The sequence below is a fragment of the Rhinopithecus roxellana genome, chromosome 8 (genome assembly GCF_007565055.1).
Source record: "Rhinopithecus roxellana isolate Shanxi Qingling chromosome 8, ASM756505v1, whole genome shotgun sequence".
NCBI classification, from domain to species: Eukaryota; Metazoa; Chordata; class Mammalia; order Primates; family Cercopithecidae; genus Rhinopithecus; species Rhinopithecus roxellana.
This window is the reverse complement of record NC_044556.1, coordinates 73673952-73694176: the sequence shown is the minus strand read 5'-3', so window position 1 is coordinate 73694176 and position 20225 is coordinate 73673952. Positions and strand designations below refer to the sequence as shown.

Genomic DNA, 20225 nt, shown 5'->3' with positions numbered 1-20225 from the left:
GGCTATATTTGCTATATTCCTTTTCATTTGAATATCATACTCCTAGATATAGAAGTCCAGAGAAAAGTAGTGGGTGAACAATCCCCTTCTCACTCTTGGTAATAATTTCTACCACTTTCTACCACTCCCCTGGCACCACTGCTGTTTTCTTTTTACCACTATCTGTACCAGTATATCATTGAGTACCCAAGCAGGGGTGAGTGCTGGTCTCGTTCACCTGTTTACTTTTTTTTTCTTATTAATACAGTATTTGTTTATCTTTTCTCTGTCAAACTCTGAGCCGACCATGTTCCCTAGGCTGCCTGAAGAGATATAGGAAAAGGAACACACAGGGCCAACAGACATGGAAGATAGAGCTATGGGAGGTGGAAACTAGCTTCTTCACACGGGAAAGAGGACAAGAAAGGCCACCATCAGGCAAAAGAGCCCCAAGGCCTCCCAGAGGGCAAAGCCCAGAATGGCATAGAAGAAGAGCTATTGCTTCAGAGAAGGGTTCCTGGCATAACCAATGAGGAGGCTCCCACACACAGTCCCAATCCCAGCCTCAGTGCCAGCCACCCCAACTATGGTAGCTCCAGCCCCAATGAACTTGGCTGCTCTGTCGATGTCCCTTGAAATGGCACTGGTTTGGAAGCCGTGGCTAGGAACAAGTGAGGTAAGGGGATGTGAGACAGCCAAGCTGCTGAGACTCTCATCTGTCATTGTCTCCGGTCGTTTCAACACCACTGCAGGTAGTGGACGGCTCAGCAGCAGTGAAGTGCTCTTGACCAAGGAGAGAGTGGAGATGAACTTGGAGCAGGCATACATTTTCAGCGGGTGAGGGGCTGTGGCAGGAGAGCTGCTCCCAGTGCAGAGAAGACAGAGAGGACCCTACTGTTTAAACATACAGTGGAGGGTCAGGGAGAGGGAATGATTAAGAAGACATGAAATTGGATGGTACATACTGACCCTCTTTAAGAAGCAGATATCTGCTGTCAGTACATCTTGACATACATTCCCCGCCCACTCATTATCCAGGACAACACCTTTATATATTCTAACCCCAGTATTTCCTTATCTATGAAACAAGGATCTTCAGTGAAAACCTACATTTCCTTTGTAGGATAACCTACATTTCCTTAGGACATTCCTAATATAAATTATTCTTTCTCACTTCCCTATTTACTATGTAGACCTTATCTATTGAGGCTGTATGCTAAAGAAGACCTTTATGGTGCTAAGGAGTACCCCCTGGGGCCAATAAGTCAAAAGCCTTCATCCTAGTATGAGTTGTCAAGTGCTAGCTGGCCACTTTCTTTTCTTTTCTTTTTTTTTTTTTGAGACGGAGTCTTGCTCTGTCGCCAGGGCTGGAGTGCAGTGGCCGGATCTCAGCTCACTGCAAGCTCCGCCTCCCGGGTTTACGCCATTCTCCTGCCTCAGCCTCTCCAGTAGCTGGGACTACAGGCGCCAGCCACCTCGCCCCGCTAGCTTTTTGTATTTTTCAGTAGAGACGGGGTTTCACCGTGTTAGCCAGGATGGTCTCAAACTCCTGACCTCGTGATCCGCCCGTCTCGGCCTCCCAAAGTGCTGGGATTACAGGCTTGAGCCACCGCGCCCGGCCTAGCTGGCCACTTTCTATAAAGGACCCACCTAAACCACTAATGAGAGCCTCAAAACTGCAAAACAAACTCGTGGAGAGAAAAGGTTAAGTTAATTTTTAAGTACTTTCCTATCATTTTTCCTGATAATGCCCAAATACTGCTCATGGGATGTGTTTTTATGTTGATAGGGGAGAGTGGAGGCTGTGAAAAGGAAACAGGACTAAAAGATGAGAACAAGGGTGAAGCATAAACTGGTCTATGAGCTGGGATTCAGACGGCATATTTCCAGCTTCTGGAAGTGTGGTGAACATCATGAGGTCAATGAACATTACCTAGAGAGAGATGTGTTTTCATATTTATTCGCTACTGAATGAATATAAATGAATATATACATATACTTTGGTATACTTTTGTACATCCACCTACTCATATACCAGTCTGAAAGATAGAATATTCCCATCACCCGTCATGGAACTTCTCTGTGTGCTCATCACCACTCTCATCTACTTCCCTATTCTCTTAGAACCTCTTTTTTCTGTTTGTCAGTCTTCTGTTTTTCTTTATTATCTTATGACATACATTCTTATTTCTAAACAATATATTATTTAGTCTTGCATATTTTTTAACTTTATGTAAGCGGAATTACACTGTGTATTTCTTTGCCTTGCTTTTTTGTTTGTTCAATTTCATATTCCTGAGATTCATCTGTGTATTGCTATAGTTCATTTATTTCTACTGGTATATAGTATCCCATTTATTCAGCAATATATCATCCATTCTATTGTTGATGGACATTTGGATTGTTTCTAGTATTTTTTTAATCACAAGGAGTGCTAGGACCTATGCATGTCTCCTGGTGGTATGGACCAGAGTTTCTCTAGGTGTATATCAAGGAATATAGTTGCTAGGTCAAAAGCTTTATGTATTCTTTTTTTTTTTTTTTTTTTTTTTTTTTTGAGAAGGAGTCTCTCTCTGTCACCCAGGCTGGAGTGCAGTGGCCAGATCTCAGCTCACTGCAAACTCCGCCTCCCGGGTTTACGCCATTCTCCTGCCTCAGCCTCCCGAGTAGCTGGGACTACAGGCGCCCGCCACCTCGCCCGGCTAGTTTTTTGTATTTTTTTAGTAGAGACGGGGTTTCACCGTGTTAGCCAGGATGGTCTCGATCTCCTGACCTCGTGATCCGCCCGCCTCGGCCTCCCAAAGTGCTGGGATTACAGGCTTGAGCCACCGTGCCCAGCCAAGCTTTATGTATTCTTAAGTAAACTGGATAATTCTAAGTTAAAAGAATTGGCACCAATTTTCATTTTTACATACTGTGTATAAGAGTTCTGATTGAAGTCACATCCTTGCCAAACTTGAAGTAGTCAAACTTTAAAATTTTTGCCAATCTATTGAATGTGAAATATTACCTTATGGTTTCAATTAACATTTACCTGCTAATGAGGTTGAATGTTTTGTTTTATGATTTTCTTCATTTCTTGTTCTTTATCTTTATCTTCTTGTAGTTTATTCATTTGTATGGATGTTTGGGTAGTTCTTGATACATTTTTAAATAGATTCTGTATACTAATTATTTGACAATTGTATGTGTAACAGAACCTTCATTCAATTTGTATCTTGAATCTTTAACAATTTTTTATTTCCCTTTGAAAAGTCAAACTTCTTAATTTTAATCTAGTTTCACTGGGTGGTTTTTCTACGCATGAGATAATATATCTCCCCAGTCTGTCTCTTGCCTTTTTAATTATGTAACAGTTAATTCGATGAGCAAATGTTTTTAATTTTGATATCTGATTTATTAGTTACTTCCTTTTGTAATTGTTGTTTTCAATATTTAAGCATTTCTTTTTTTTTTTTTTTGAGACGAAGTCTAGCTCTGTTGCCCAGGCTGGAGTGCAGTGGCACGATCTCGGCTCACTGCAACCTCCACCTCCCGGATTAATGCCATTCTCATGCCTCAGCCTCCTGAGTAGCTGGGATTACAGGTGTGCACAACCACACCCAGCTGATTTTTGTATTTTTAGTAGAGACGGGGTTTCACTATGTGGCCAGGCTGGTCTCAAACTCCCAACCTCGTGATCTGCCTGCCTCAGCCTCCCGAAGTGCTGGGATTACAAGCATGAGCCACCATGCCTGACTAGAAATTTTTTAACTTCAGAAAATATCTTCCTATTTTTTTCAAAAATCTTTACATTTTAGCTTTTAATTTTACATTTACTTGTTATTTGTTTTGTATGGTGAGGTAAGGGTTTGGAGTTCATTTTTCCCCCACGTAGATATTCAGTTGACTGAGCACAATAGTTGAAAATACTTTTTTTTTTTGTAAGATGGAGTCTCGCTTTGCCACCCAGGCTGGAGTGTAGTGGCATGATCTAGGCTCACTGCAACCTCTGCCTCCTGGGTTCAAGCAATTCTTCTGCCTCAGCCTCCTGGGTAGCTAGGATTACAGGCATGTGGAGGCATGCACCACCATGCCCAGCTAATTTTTGTATTTGTAGTAGAAATGGGGTTTCACCATGTTGGCCAGGCTGGTCTCAAACTCCTGACCTCAAGTGATCCACCCGCCTTGACCTCCCAAAGTGCTGGGATTATAGGCATGAGCCACCACTTTGGTCCAAAAAACTTTTTTCTATTGAATTACTTCAGTGTCTTTAGGAAAAATTAGTTGACTGTATCATTGTGGGTTTATTTTGAATTATCTATTCTGTTTCGGTAGTTTTCAGCCAATATGTCTTCAAACATTGGTTTTTTCTGCCCCATTCTCTGTCTCTTCTTCTGGGTCTCCAGTTACACATGTATTAGACTGCTTAATATTGTTACATAGGTTTCTAAAGCTTTGTTTCTTTTTGTTCAATATTTTCCTCTCCATTTCTCAGCTCGTGTAATTTCTAACGTTCTAGTTTTATGTTTATTGACTTTCCTCTACCACCTTCAATCTGCTATTAAACCCATTTAATGAATTTTTCATTTTACTTATAGTATTTTTCTGCTTTAAAATTTTCATTTTGTTCTCTTCAATAGGTTTTATTTCTCTAACTCTATTCCCCACCTGCTCATTATGAAAATATCTTCTAAGTTCTTAAACATATTCAGAATAGCTGCTTTAAAGTCTCTGTCTTCTAATTTAAACATCTGCATCATCTTGGAGTTGGGGTCTTTTGAGTTATTTTAATCTTGGTTATTTGTCACGTTTTTCTATTTCTTGCACATGTGTATTGATAGTTGACTGATACTGGACATTATAAAAATTGTATAGAGTCTGAATTTTGTTATTTTTCCCTGAAGAATTATTTTTGTTAAATATGCTGAACTTGAAACTCCAAATTTTGTCTCTCCTGCAGGTGACAGAAGCTTAAATCTCTCCTTAATTCTTCCAGCTTCCACTATTTTCTTCAATGTATGCGTGTTGTTTTCTTTTTTCCTACTTGTCACGCTTCCTTCTGGGGTTTTCCCTATGCAAAGAGAAATGGTTAATGGTCAGCCAAAAAGTTAGGTGGATTTCATGTGCAGATTTTAGGGTTCATTCCTCTGTGGATCTCTTATCTTCTAGGATTTCTCACCTAACTTTCTACTTTTTTTTTTTTTTCTTTTGTTTTGAGATGGAGTCTCACTCTGTCACCCAGGCTGGAGTGCAGTGGCATGATCTTGGCTCACTGCAAGCTCTGCCTCCCAGGTTCACACCATTCTCCTGCCTCAGCCTCCCAAGCAGCTGGGACTACAGGCACCCATCACCACGCCTGGCTATTTTTTTTTTTTTTTTTGTATTTTTAGTAGAGATGGGGTTTCACCGTATTAGCCAGGATGGTCTCTATCTCCTGACCTCATGATCCACCCGCCTCGGCCTCCCAAAGTGCTGGGATTACAGGCATGAGCCACTGTGCCTGACCCCCTTTCTACCTTTTTTACCAGTCTCAATTTCTGTCCCTTAACACATTAAGCCAATAAGACTATGGGTTTTTGTGCATTCAGATTTGTTGCATTGGAGAGTGTCACAAACTAAAATACATCCTTCACAGTTAATTTTTATACCATTGATTCCTTATTAGTTTCTTTCTGTGTTTGGTAATACTGTTTCTCCAAAAACTTAGATAATTCTGAAAATATTTTCCCATATTTTAAATTGTTATCTGATGAAAGATTAAAGCAGCCAAGCTATTCTACTGTTACTAGAAGCCAGAACAATTGATGTATTTTTAAAATTACATTTTCTCAGTGTTTTTTATTGCTGGGTATGCAAATGCAATCAATGTTTGTATGTTGATTTTATATCCAATATCCTTGCTTAACTCTCTTCTTTATTTAAACACATTAGATCATTGCAGGTTTTCTACATATACAATAATATAATTGTGAAGAATCACACTTTTGTTTCCTCTTTTCAAATTCTTCTATTTTTTATTATGTTTTCTTGCCTTTTTGTACTGGCTAGGACTTTCAGTGCGATGTTGAATACAAGTGGTAAAAATAAACACTCTTGACGTGCCATTTTTTTTTTTGCCATTAATTAACAGTTAACTACAGGTTTCTTGTGACTTTCACTTAATTGTTAAATAAATTGTTCTTTTTCTAATTTTCTGGGTTTTAAAAAATCATATAAATATATAGAATTCATAAAACACTCATCTACATCATTCAAATAACTATATGATTTTAATTTTTTTCTTAATGTATTAATGCATTGAATTATAGTAATTAATAATCTAATTTTTTTTTTTTTTTTTTTTGAAACAGAGTCTCACTCTGTTGCCCAGGCTGGAGTGCAGTGGTGTGATCTTGGCTCACTGCAACCTCCACCTCCCAGGTTCAAGTGGTTCTCCTGCCTCAGCCTCCCAAATAGCTGGGATTATAGGCGCCTGCCCCCATGCCCAGCTAATTTTTTGTATTTTTAGTAGAGATGGGGTTTCACCATGTTGGCCAGGCTGTTCTCAAACTCCTGACCTCGTGATCCACCTGCCTCAGCCTCCCAAAGTGCTGGGATTACAGGCGTGAACCACCACACCCGTCCTTGATGGTCTAATGTTAAACTAATCTTGTATTAAAGAGATCTAACTCAAGAACTGGTCATCACATATCATCCTTTTAATCCATTACAGGATGTTATTTGCTAATATTTTGTTTAGAACTTTTGCATCCATGGCCATAAGAGATATTGACCTATAATAATCATTTTTTCTTGTACTGTTGTTCAACTATTGGTATCAGCATTTAGACTTCTAAGACAGAAACCACTGGAGAGTCTTATAACTCTAGAGGAAGCATTCTTTTTATTTTAGATTCAGAAATGACATGTGCAGTATCGTTACACGGATATAGTATATAATGCTGGGATTTGGGCATCTATTGATCCCATCACCCAAAGAGTGAACATAATACCAAATAAGTCACGTTTCAATTGTTTTTCCCTCGTCTCACCCTCCTCCCTTTTGGAGTCCCCAGAATCTGTTTACATCTTTACGTCTGTATGTACCCATTGTTTAGCTCCTACGTATAAGTGAGAATATGTGGTATTTGATTTTTTGTTTCTGCATTAATTCACTTAGGATAATGGCCCCCAGCTCCATCCATGTTGCTGCAAAGAACATGATTTCATTGTTTTTATGGTTACATAGTATTCCATGTTGTATATATACCACATTTGCTTTATCTAGTCCACCATTGATGGGCGCCTAAGTTGATTCCATGTCCTTGCCTTTGTGAATCGTGCTGTGATAAACATATGAGTGCAGGTGCCTTTTTGGTACAAATGATTTCTTTTCCTTTTGGTAGATACCCAATAATAGGATTGCTGGGTGGAATGGTAGTTTTTTGTTTAGTTCTTTGAGGAATTTCTAAACTGCTATTCACAGGGGCTGAACTAAATTACATTCCCACCAACAGTGTGTAAGTATTCCTTTTCTCCCCATTCTTGCCAACATCTGTTATTTTTTACTTTTTAATAAGAGCCATTTTGACTGGTGTGAGATGCCAACTCATTGTGGTTTTATTTTGCATTTCTCTGATGATTAGTGATGTTGAGCATTTTTTCATATGCTTCTTGGCCATTTGTATGTCTTCTTTTGAGAAGTGTCTGTTAGTGTCCTTTGCCCACTTTTTAATGGAGTTATTTGATTTTTTTCTTGTTGATTTAAGTTGCTTATAGATTCTGAATATTATTGCTTTGTGGAATGCATAGTTTGCAAATATTGTCTTCCATTCTGTAGGCTGTCCATTTACTCTGTTGATAATTTATTTTGCCCTGCAGAAGCTCTTTACTTTAATTAGGTCCCAGTTGTCCATTTTTGTTTTTGTTACATTCGCTTTTGAGGTCTTAGTCATAAATTTTTGCCTAGGCCAGAAGAGAATTTCCTAGGTTTTGTTCTAATATTTTTTACAGATTGAAGTCTTACATTTACATCTTTCAATGTAAAACTTACATTGAAAGATTACATTACAAATGTAATCTTGAGCTAATTTGTTACATGGTGAGAGGTAGGAGTCCAGTTTCATTCTTCCGCATATGGCTAGTTAGTTTTTCCAGCATCATTTATTAAATAGGTTGTCCTTTCCCCATAGTTTATTTTTGTTGGCTCTGTCAAAGACTAGTTGGTTGTAGATATACAGCTTTATTTCTGGGTTGTCTAATTTGTTCCATTGGTCTATGTGTCTATTTTTTTTTTTTTTTTTTTTTTTTTTTTTTTTTACCAATACCCTGCTGCTTTGGTTACTGTGATCTTACAGTATAGTTTGAAGTTGGGTGATGTGGTGCCTCTAGCTTTATTCTTTTTGCTTAGTATTGCTTTGGATGTTCAGGTTCTTCTCTTGTTCCATACAAATTTTAGAATTTTTTTTCTGATTCTGTAAAACATGACATTGGCAGTTTGATAAAAATTGTGTTACATCTGTAGATTGCTTTGGGCAGTATGGACATTTTAACAATATTGATTATTCTATTCCATGAGCATGGAATGTTTTTCTTTTTGTTTATGTCTTCTATGATTTCTTTCATCAGTGTTTTCTAGTTCTCCTTGTAAAGATCTTTTACCTCCTTGGTTAAAGGTACTCCTAGATATCTTTTGTGTGTGTGTGGCTATTGTAAATGGGATTGTGTTCTTGATTTGGTTCTCAGCTTGAGCTTTGAACATTATTGGTATATAGGAATGCTATTGATTTGTGTACATTGATTTTGTATTCTGAAAGTTTACTGAAGTCATTTCTCAGGTATAGGAGTCTTTTGGAGGGGTCTTTAGAGTTTTGTAGGTATATAATTATATCATTAGCAAACAGAGATAACTTGACTTCCTCTTTTCCTATTTAGATATTTATTGCTTTCTCTTGCCTGATTGCTCTGATTAGGACTTCCAGTATGATGTTGAATAGGAGTGGTGAAAGTGGGTATTCTTGTCTTGTTCCACTTCTTAGGGAGAATACTTCCAACCTTTACCCATTTAGTATGATATTAGCTGTGGGTTTGTCATAGATGACTCTTATTATTTTGAGGTAAGTTCCTTTGATGCCTATTTTTTGGAGGGTTTTTATCATGAGGCAATGTTGAATTTTATCAGTGCTTTTTCTATGTCTACTGAGATGATCATACAGTTTTCATTTTTAATTCTGTTTATGTGATGAATCACATTTATTGATTTGCATATATTGAACCATCCTTGCATCCTAGAAATAAAGTGCATTTGGCATGATGAATTATTTTTTTGGTGTGTTATTGGATTCAGTTTGCTAGTATGTTGTTCAGGATTTCTGTGTCTATGTTCATCAGGAATATTGGCCTATAGTTTTCTTTTTTTGTTGTGTCCTTGCCAGATTTTGGTTACAGGATGATGCTGCTTTCAAAGAATGAGTTAGGGAGGAATGCCTCCTCCTCAACGTTTTGGAATAGTTTCATTAGGATTGGTACTAGCTTTTCTTTGTATGTCTGCTAGAATTCAGCTATGAAGCTATTTGGTCCAAGGCTTTTTTGTTAGTAAGTTTTTATTACTGATTCAGTTTTGTCACTTATTATTGGTTTGTTCAGGGTTTCAATTTCTCCCTGTCTCAATCTTTGGAGGTTGTGTGTTTCCAGGAATTTATTCATTTCCTGTAGATTTTCTAGTTTACATGCACAGAGATGTTCATAGTAGTCTCCATGGGTCTTTCGTATTCCTGTGAGATTATTTGTGATGTTTCCTTTGTCATTCTTGATTGTGATTATTTGGATCTTCTTTTCTTTTCCTAGTTGGCGGTCTATCAGTCTTGCTTATCTATCAAAAAAACACTTTTCCTTTTGTTGGTCCTTTGTATGGATTTTTTGGTCTCAATTTCATTTAGTTCTGCTCTGATTTTAGTGATTTCTTTTCTTCTAGTTTTGGGTTTAATTTGTTCTTGTTTTTCTAGTTCCTTTAGATACAATGTTAGGTTGTTAATTGAGATCTAATTCTTGATTTAGGCATTTGGTGCCACAAACTTTCCTCTTGACACTGGTCATATCCCAGAGGTTTTTGTATGTTATGCCTCTATTTTCCTTTATTTCAATGAATTTTTTTAATCTATGCTTCAATTTCATTGTTTACCCAAAAGTCATTCAGAAGCAAGGTTTTATTTTTCACGTATAGAGGAAACATTTTAAAAAGCTGTCTAGCAGAATGCTTCCTCATTCCTAGGGGACTCACTTCCTGGTTCCTCAACTGCTTCTGATGTTTCTTCTTACCTAAAAAAATAAAATACTGTGTACAATAATCTTTTAATTAAAGCACGGCATTGTAGGTGCTGAGTGAAAGCCTGCCATTATTTGTTGCTGCTGTTGTTTAGCAGCTGACGCAGGTATTCTGGTGATTCTAATGTGCTGCTTGGTTACCCTGAATACATTTATTTTTTCCTCTGTGTTAATGGTATGTTACGTTTTTTACTGTTAAAGAAACGTGTTTTACTTATGTGAGAATAAGTGCAAGAAAATAATTGCTTATCAGTAGCAAATAAATTCAGAGTCAGGAATGACAGTAATGCTAAACAACCACAGATTGTCCACGTAGGTGCTGAGATAGTGACACCTTTGCTTTCTGAGGCTTCACCGTACACAAACTTTGTTTCATGCACAATATTATTCGAACTGTTATATAAAACTACTTTCAGCCTATGTGTATAAGGTATATATAAAACATAAATGAATTTTCTATTTGGACTTGGGTATCATTTCCAAGATATCTCATTGTGTACAGTCATGCATCACTTAGCAATGGAAATACATTCCAAGAAATGCATTCTTAGGCAATTTCTTTCTTGAGCAAACATTATAGAGCTTATGCATACCTAGATGGCATAGCCTACTACACACATAAGCTACATGATATAACCTATTGCTCCTAGACTACAAACCTGTACAACATGTTACTGTACTGAATACTGTAGGCAATTATAACAGATCATTATAATATGAGTATTATAATATGTTATTATAATCTTATGGGACCACCATTGTATATGTGGTCTACCATTGACCAAATAATGGTTATATGGTGCCTGACTGTATATGCAAATATTCTAATATCTGAAAAAAATCTAAAATCTGAAACATTGCAGGTCCCAAATATTTTACATAGGGGATACTCAACCTCTACATTCAAATACTCCATGTATATTGCTAGTAAAACTTCCCCAAATTACCATACCCATGATAGTCCAGATTATCATTCAGAAAATACTCACTCCACTCTTTTCTATTGTGAGGAGACATACTTTCCCACCCTATTCTTGTTGGCTGGGCTTAGCTATGTGATTTGATTTGTCCAATGGAATGTTAGCAAATGGGACATAGGCAAAGACTTAAAATGTGTCTGTGCAATGGGGCTTGTTTGCTTGGGCTTTTGCCATTGTCATGGGAAGAACTACCCATGCGTTGGGTAGCTAACTGGCTACAAAATGAAAGCAGCAGGTGGGGCAGAGGCACTCTTGCTGACCCACAGGCACAAGGAAGAAGATGAGCCATCACAGCCAAAGCTGCACAATCTGAAGCAGGGCACCCAGGCTGATCTGCAGATTTGTGAGCAAGATAATAAACGTTTATTATCACGTACCACTAAATTTGGGGATGGTTTACTATGCAGTGATAGCTGATTGATACAGGAATTTGTATCTAGAAGCAGGTGCTTATGTTAACAAAAACTTAAAATATATGGCTCAAGGAAACTTAAACGAAGCTAAAAAATGGTGACCTGTGCTAGGTCATGGTGAAATTGCTGGTAAAATGTCTCTCATGATAATCTGTAAGGCAGAAAGTATACCAAATGAAATGGTACAGTTGAATTCTAAGACAGTGTAGAAATATGAGCTGGCTTCTGTTGACTGTGCATAATAAGATACAAGAGAGTAATAAGTTCAGAGAAGAATTGGCTTGGGTACAAACAGAATTAAGAGGAAAAATAAAAAGCCTAAAAATTTCAGAACTAGAAGGGTTGGAAAACGAAACTCTTTCTTACCAAACCAAAATGTGACCCATATGACACAATTTTAGGGAAAAATCCAACCTAGGCTACTGTCCGTAAGATTTTAAACCTGTAACACTCTTTATTAAAACCCCTTAAAGGGGCCAGGCATGGTGGCTCAGGTCTGTAATCTCAGCACTTTGGGAGGTCAAGGTGGGAGGATTGCTTGAGGCCAGGAGCTTGAGACCAGCCTGGGCACAGTGAGACCCCATCTCTACAAAAAGTAAAAATAAAAATATTAGCTGGGCCTGGTGACACAGGCCTGTAATCCCAGCTACTCAGGAGACTGAGGCAAGAAGACCATTTAAGCCAGGAATTTGAGTTTATAGTGAGCTATGATGCTTTGATTGGCAACTGCCCTTCAGTCTGGCCAACAGAGCAAGATCCTATCTATATATTTTAAAAAACACCTCTCGGCTGGGTGTTATGGCTCACACCTGTAACCCCAGCACTTTGGGAGGCCAAGGTGGGTGGATCACTGGAGGCCAAGAGTTCGAGACCAGCCTGGCCAATATTGTGAAACCTCCATCTCTGTTAAAATACAAAAATTAGCTGGGCTTGGTGGCACAAACCTGTAATCCCAGCTACTCAGGAGGCTGAGAGACACAAGAATCGCTTAAGCCTGGGAGGTGGAGGTTGCAGTGAGCTGAGATCATGCCACTGCACTCCAGCCTGGGCAACAGAGCAGGCACGATGGTTCACACCTGTAATCCCAGCACTTTGGGAAGTCAAGGCAGGCAGATCACTTGAGGTCAAGAGTTTGAGATCAGCCTGTCCAACACAGTGAAACCCTGCCTCTACTAAAAGTATAAAAATTAGCTGGGCGTGGTTGCACACACCTGTAATCCCAGCTACTCAGGAGGCTGAGGCAGGATAATTGCTTGAACTTGGGAGACAGAGGTTGCAGTGAGCCGAAATCACACCACTGCCCTTCAGCCTGGGTGACAGAGTGAGACTCTGTCTCAAAAAATAAATAAAAATAAATAAATAAATATACAAATAATAAAAAACAAACAAACAAAAAAACACCTCTCAAAGGATGAAGATGTACTCTGTTAGAACTTTTATCTGGGCCAGGTGCGGTAGCTCATGCCTGTAATTCACACTTTGGGAGGCCAAGGTGGGTGGATCACGAGGTCAGGACTTCAAGACCAGCCTGGCTAACATGGAGAAATGCCATCTGTACTAAAAATACAAAAATTAACCAGGCATGGTGGCACACGCCTGCAATCCCAGCTACTCGGGAGGCTGAGGCACAGAATTGCTTGAACCTGGGAGGTGGAGGTTACATTGAGCCGAGATCTCGCCACTGCACTCCAGCCTGGCAATAGAGCTAGACTCCGCCACAAACAAAAAAATAAAATAAAATAAAATAAAAAAGAACTTTTATCTGAACAGAAGTGTCCCTAGAAGGTCTAATGATGCAGTTCTACAGAAGCCTGATGATCACAGAGTACTAAAAGCTAAGTAGGTGCAAAAGATGTGAAGAAAGGTGTTTCTCAAGAAGTATTGTTGTTATGATTTTTGGTACATATATTTGATTAAAATCAAATATAGAGAAAGACCATAATGTTTTTGAGAGAGTTGTATTAGCAAAAATGTTACGAGCCTGGACTAAAAGAGTCTAAGACTGTGAAAGATATAATAAGATCTCTGGACCTCCAAATTTCTACAAGCAGGAAACCGACTTAAATAGCTATTCAGCTTCCAAAAGAGGTATGTTCTCCCATACTATCCTCAGAAATGGCCAAAGAGCTGGATGGATAGAGAAGGACCTTTGAAATGGAGAAACCAAGAGCTAGGGACAATGGTGGACTAGAATATGGTATTACAATCTTATGGGACCTGCCACTCTCCCAGGGGCCTAATTAATTAGGGCCTAATTAAAGAACATTTCTTACCCTCAAGGTAGGGGAAATTAGCAACAATTCAGAATATTAAGGATCATTGGTTCTTCCCCTTTTTAAACAGAGATGTGTATTGTAGTTGTGCTGTCCTTGTTCAACCGTTTAATGTTGGGTGTGTCATGGGCAATTAACTTGTCAGGTTTTTTGCACCTAGATTTTTAGATTAAGAGGAGCAATCCCAGTCTGATATAAATTGTAAGATCAGATATAAGATCTGATAAAAATTATAAGGACTTTGAGCCTGTTTCATAATTTGCTGAGACATTGTGGGATCTTGGTAAGGTGTAAGTATATTTTATATGTGCGAGGGACCTGAATATTTATGAACAAGAGATCGGACTGGAACAGCTTGGATTATTGCTCAACAGAGAATCACTACCCTCTCCCTCTTCATCAAGGCTTAATATGTGCCAGGACATTAGGACTTGACATCTGCTCTTCGTCCACCACCATAAGAACAAGCCACAGATAGCACAATCACCCCAGATAAATGAGAAATAAGTGGATTAGAGCTGAAAAAGGCATGTTGGTGCAACCGTAGTGGGTTGGCTACCTGCTCACGCAGTTTATTTCTCCTTTAGTTCTTCTTGGGCTCAATCGTGGCTATACTACTTGCTTCTTATAATAATTGCTGCTAGGCCCACCCAACTTATAATGATTGCTACTAGGTCCACCCAACTTTATGACTTGGGGGGTCTGGTTGAACTCAGCTCAGGAGGGGCAGTTCTGAATGTGTGGTCATTTAGTATCCCATGGTCCCGTGTTCCACAGCTACCAGGGCCCAATAGCATACTATGAACTATTTTTCAAAAGGTGCATGGTATTCTGCTGTAGATGTCATGGCCTAGCTCCAGAATGGCCAAGTTCCCCTAGGGCTTGCCACGAACTCCACACTGCATCTTTTGCTACCATTGACACCTCTAACACCAAAAGATCTACTAGATGACAGAGTTCAAAAGGAGGCACTGTTCACATGACAACTTGGACCTACTGCAGAGCCCCTTCCTGCTCCAGCCTCCACTTAGAGTTGGCACCTTGTCCTATGACCTCGGATGTGGCATGGAGAGGAATGTATAGATATGGAATATGTTACTTCCAGAAACTAAAAAAACCTACAGGGCCAGGCGCAGTTGCTCACTCCTGTAATCCTAGCACTTTGAGAGGCCGAGGCAGGTGGATTGCTTGAGCCCAGAAGTTCGAGACCAGCCTGGGCAACATGGCCAAACACCATCTCTACAAAAAATACAAAAATTAGCTGGGCTTGGTGGCACATGCCTGTAGTTACAGTTACTCAGGAGGCTGAAGTGATAGGATCACTTGAAGCTGGGAAGTTGAGGTTGCAGAGAGTTGTGATCATGCCACTGCACTCCAGCCTGGATGACAGAGTAAGACCTTTCCTCCAAAAAAAAAAAAAAAAAAAAAAAAACCTGTTTATTTGTGCTTTCTTATTTGTAGTTGGATGCAAGGTTGCAAGATACAGAATTTATATTCTTTTTTTATTTTTTGCTTTGGAGGGGATTTCTGGCAAGGAACTCCTGGAAACTTTTATGAAGTGGCAGATTATCTTTGTAGAGTTCATCATCTATCCTCTGAAGCAATCACTGTATTAAGGCCCCCAGCAGAGTAGTCACTTCAGCTTACCTTGTCCAATTAGCATGATATCACAGATGTACTGGATCAATATGATATCCTGCGGTATGTCCAGATGGTTCATATCTCTTTGAATTTTATTATCAAAAACATGGCAGAGTTAACACAGCACTGAGGTAAAACTGTAAAGAAATGTTTTTGTTCATTCTATGTAAATGCAAACAATTTTTGGCCCTCTCTTCTGATTCATAAAAATATGTGTTTGCCCAATTAGTGGCTACAATACAATACCCAGCATGGCAGATGCATTCAGGAATGTTACTTGGTTGAGTGGTAGTCTACAGTCATTTCAAGGATTTATCTGATTTCTCCAGGGTTCATGGACAAATTAAATGGAGCTAGGATAGGTACCACCGGTCCTACATCCTTTAGCTCTTTAAGAGTGACGCTAATCTCTGCCATTGCCCTCTAGAATGTGATAGTGTTCTTGCCCATGGGTAGACAGAGTGGCAGTTTCAGAAAGTTCCACTTCACATTCTACACGACAACAGTTCTTACCACACAAGCCATGAATCCAGGGTGCAGGTTACTCCACTGCCACATATTTTAATCCCAGTTATACTCTTGGAGACTCAGGAAATGGACCCACTGCAGGCCTGATTTAATCAGGCTTGATTAATCAGTGTCCATTTATTTCCTGGTTCCTGTATGCTCCATTCTAATATGGGGGCCAGGATAATACTCTGGATCATTGGGTATCCATGTCAGCACGGACTCTGTGCCCAATAGTCATCAAAATGAGTATTCCCTTTTCTCCCCCCAGTGTATAGTCATCCAAGTAAGTGGTCAAATGTCCCTTTGGGAAAGATTCCTGGAGGAATCTTTGCAGTATATGCTTGCTGTGACATTGTATGATTCTTACTCCACTCTTAATTCAATGGGTTCTGATGTGAAAGATGGGTTAGACCTAGAAATTGAGCAACAGGTCGTGATATTTTGTTAGTGCAACTAGCATTGGGCTTCTGCTTTTCTACTCTTGCCCTGTTTAGATCATATATATTCAGAAACATCTTTCTTAGCTCCCCATCTATCTTGCCCTTCAGATCTCAGGTGTAATCAACCATCCTCTTAATTTCCCATAAGTGACCCTCACTTTTGGATCCTCCAAATTATTCAAGCTTCAAATTATCCACTGCAGATGATAATGACCTGTTTTTAAGCTACCAAAAAAGTTTTCTGGCCAACATACTTAATTTTTAGCTGTTTGTTAACTACCTTGTTTCTCTTTGTCACACTGCAGAGAGTCAAGGCAACTAACTTAATAACAATGAGCCAATCCCACTGTCCCGAGTGCATTGTCCCATGTATCTTTCCAACGCCAGAATCTTCACATTAGGAAGGGCATTCCTTCCACTGGGACATTTTCCAGGTCCACAACTGGTGAAAGTTTTACCAATTGGGCTGTCACCTTATGCTAAGAACTGTCTATGAACCACATACCATAGCCAGATGGTGGTCACAGTCAGTTCCCAAACCCCACCTTGCCACTTGCCTTCTTGGTCCAGTTCTGGTAACAACTGTGTCGGTTTGGATTCTCAAAGATGCAGATATCAAGACAGTGTGAGAAAGGCAAGCAAATCACTGGGGATAATACCTATGAAAAATATAGGAGCAAACGAGCAGGAGTCAGCAGGGGTGACCTTCAGACTGCAATGCAAATCCATCATCCCTGGAAGATAGAGGGAAGGAAGGAGGATATGGTGGGAAGAGCCTCAGAAGACTGCCGAGCAGCTCTGAAAAAGTTTTGGCCATACGCATGTTGGGCAGAAATGGTGAAGTCTTATTCCCCTACCTACATATATACCCTTATGCTCAGTTATTGGCTGGAGTCAGTGGAGGAGTGTATCTCCTCAGCTCGAATACCATGCAGGGATAATTTCCCCTTTTTAAGCCACCAAAGAACTCTTTGGCCAACATGCTGCAGCTGGAGACTGTTGGCTCATGGCGTTCATCGTGAAAGCTTCTCTCTTAGAAGATGATCTGAGCAATGCCTGTTCTGCTAGAGCATAGCAGCAGCCTCCTGCAGAACAGGCCCAGAGAGCTTTCCCATCCATTTATATCAATAAAGTCAAATATATACCAATCTCGCTATGTTTATTGCAGGCCTACTATGTGTCAAATAGACTTAGTTCACAGTGATACAAAAATGAGTAATGCATTATCTGCTTTGTCACTCAAAGCCTGCAGACAACTAAGACACATAAAATATTAAATATGGCACAATGCTTGGGCACTCTTGCTTATGCCTGTAGTACCAGCTACTTGGGAGGCTGAGGCGGGAGGATCACTTGAGCCCAGAAATTAAAGGCTGCAGTGAGCTATAATTATGCCACTGAGCTCCAGCCTGGATGACAGAGTGAGACCCTGTCTCAAAAAGAAATAAATAAGGCACAATGTTGAAATTAGTGCAGTGCAAGTATGTATAACGGTCTTAGGAGCACAAATAAGAGCTTGATTCTTTCTGCCTTGACCAGTCAGGGAAGACTTCATAGAGAGGGGATCATCAGAAGAAGAGCAGGAGTTTGTCTGGCAGGTCATCGGGCCAGGGCATTACAAGCAGAGGAAACTGTGTCCTCAGAGTGCCTAACATGCTTTCTTAGCTATGGTAGGAGCCCAATGACTACATGCTGAAATAAGCATGGTGCTGAAAGTGGGAATCTTTAAGTTGTCAGCTACACAAACTAACTCAAGTACAGTGAGATATTTTAAAGATCCTTAGAAAACTCATTGTATCTAAAAACCAAAAATTAAAAAACACATACAGCTGGGGCCCATGGGAATTTTAACTGAGTATTGGAAAAGCATCTGAACTGAAGCCCTTTCCGCATCTCCGTGTCCCACAGCAGCCACGTGCCTCTGCTCTCCTCAGCACATCTGCTCCATGTCTCTCTACAAACTGGATCTATCACTTCTCAGCTGTCTATGACTCAACCCAGTCATCTCTCTCTCTCCTAGTCTACATGACCTTCTAGCTCCAGCACTCTCTATAAGTTAAAAATAGACGCTACATCCTGTGTGTCTCACTGTAGTGATGTGTGCAACTTACTTTCACATGCATTAAAAAATAAGATATATTGATGGATCACTAGAAGAAGGGCTAGAGAGATAGATATGTAATAAAACAAATAGTGAAACCTTAATCATAGAATCCAATGCTGGCTTTAGAAGTATTTAACGTGTAATTCTTTCAACTTTTCTAAATGTTTCATAACAAAATGATGGGGGGAAGCAAACAAATTTCAAGAGGGGGAATCTGATTGGCCCAGGTTATCTCTGTGCTGGACCATATGAGTCCTAGGTTAGGTAATGAGTTCGCTGGCTACCTTTTAATCAGGTTCAAATCAGGTTTGATTCCTGGTTCAATCAGCCATGGCTCTGGGGACAAGAAGTTCCATGATACAGCAGGCTGCTTCCGCAACAGGCTGTGTGTGAGGCTAACACTGTGAAACATACTTCCATACCAGGTTTAATGGAAATAAGGGAACAAATGAACAGAGGAACTAGATTTCTACCATACTTGGGGTGAGAACACTGTATTTGTGTATGTAAACTCTTGGGGGCCAAGGAGAAAAGAAAAACTATACAGTTACTCTAAAAAGGCAGTCTGCTGCTCAAAAAAGGAGTCTCTGCCCCTTCTTTTGCTCACCTCCTCTGGCTTTCTCGCCACCAAAAATTCTGTCACCTAGAGGGAATGCATTTCCAGTCTCAGCAACAGGCAGATTGGTATCATCTGCCAAGAAGTGGTGAGTTTTGATTTAAGGATCTCTTAGGTAAGCAATAGAATGAAATATAAGCAAGGCCAGGGTGAGGACAGAAGGTGGCAGGATGCAGGAGAAACATGTAGAATAAAACGATTTTTATCCACTGACAAAATATAGATGGTGAACTCAGAACTTTTCCGCCATAATAAACAAGAAGAAGAAGTGCAAGAAGTGGACATATAACTTTATGACCTGTGAAATTGAATTGCCTCTTACGGATTTTTACTTTTTGGTGGACAACGAGGAACTTCGTCATCTCAGGCAAGGATGGGTCATAAAAGCTACTGGAAGGAGAGGAATCAGCCCTGTCTGATTAGAATCCGGGAGGCCTTGGATTGCAGGCCGTGCTTTATATTTCTGAGCTTCACCTAGTGGAAGCTCTCAGCTCTATGAATTACAGTACGTCATAGCCACAAAAGCCCTATCTCACCCATCATAAACACCAGGGAAACGCAAGGCCACCCTCTACAATCAGTAGTCTGAGAGAGAAAGCAAGCCCAGACACAACAACAGGGCAAGGAAGACAGCTGCAGAGCCCCCACTAACGATGGCAGCTGGACCCAGGCCTGTAGCTAATAAAGATTTGAGATCCCGCTAAAGGGAGATTCCTTCACTCACCCCGAGTGAGTGAAGGGCTCACTGCCATGGGCTATATTGGGTAATACAACTTATCAAATGAACACAACTCACCTTACAAAAGATGAAACACATCATCTTCTACATCTATCTTAGCTAGGAAAGGAATGAAGTAGACATGAGACAGTCGGAAAAAATTTGGTAAGGACCAAATACAGTCCTGCCAATTGCTGGGATTCAAATTCAAGCTCCAAATTATTCAATTCTACTTTCTTTATCTTCTAAGTATTTTTTGAAGCTTTC

General features: G+C 39.8%; 1 pseudogene across 1 annotated transcript; it reads right to left on the bottom strand.

The window, feature by feature from the left end:
• Positions 1–381: 381 nt before the first annotated feature.
• Positions 382–861, bottom strand: LOC104664196 (annotated as a pseudogene). The gene has a single exon (XR_748220.1). The product of XR_748220.1 is annotated as an ATP synthase F(0) complex subunit C2, mitochondrial pseudogene (transcript).
• Positions 862–20225: the final 19364 nt, after the last annotated feature.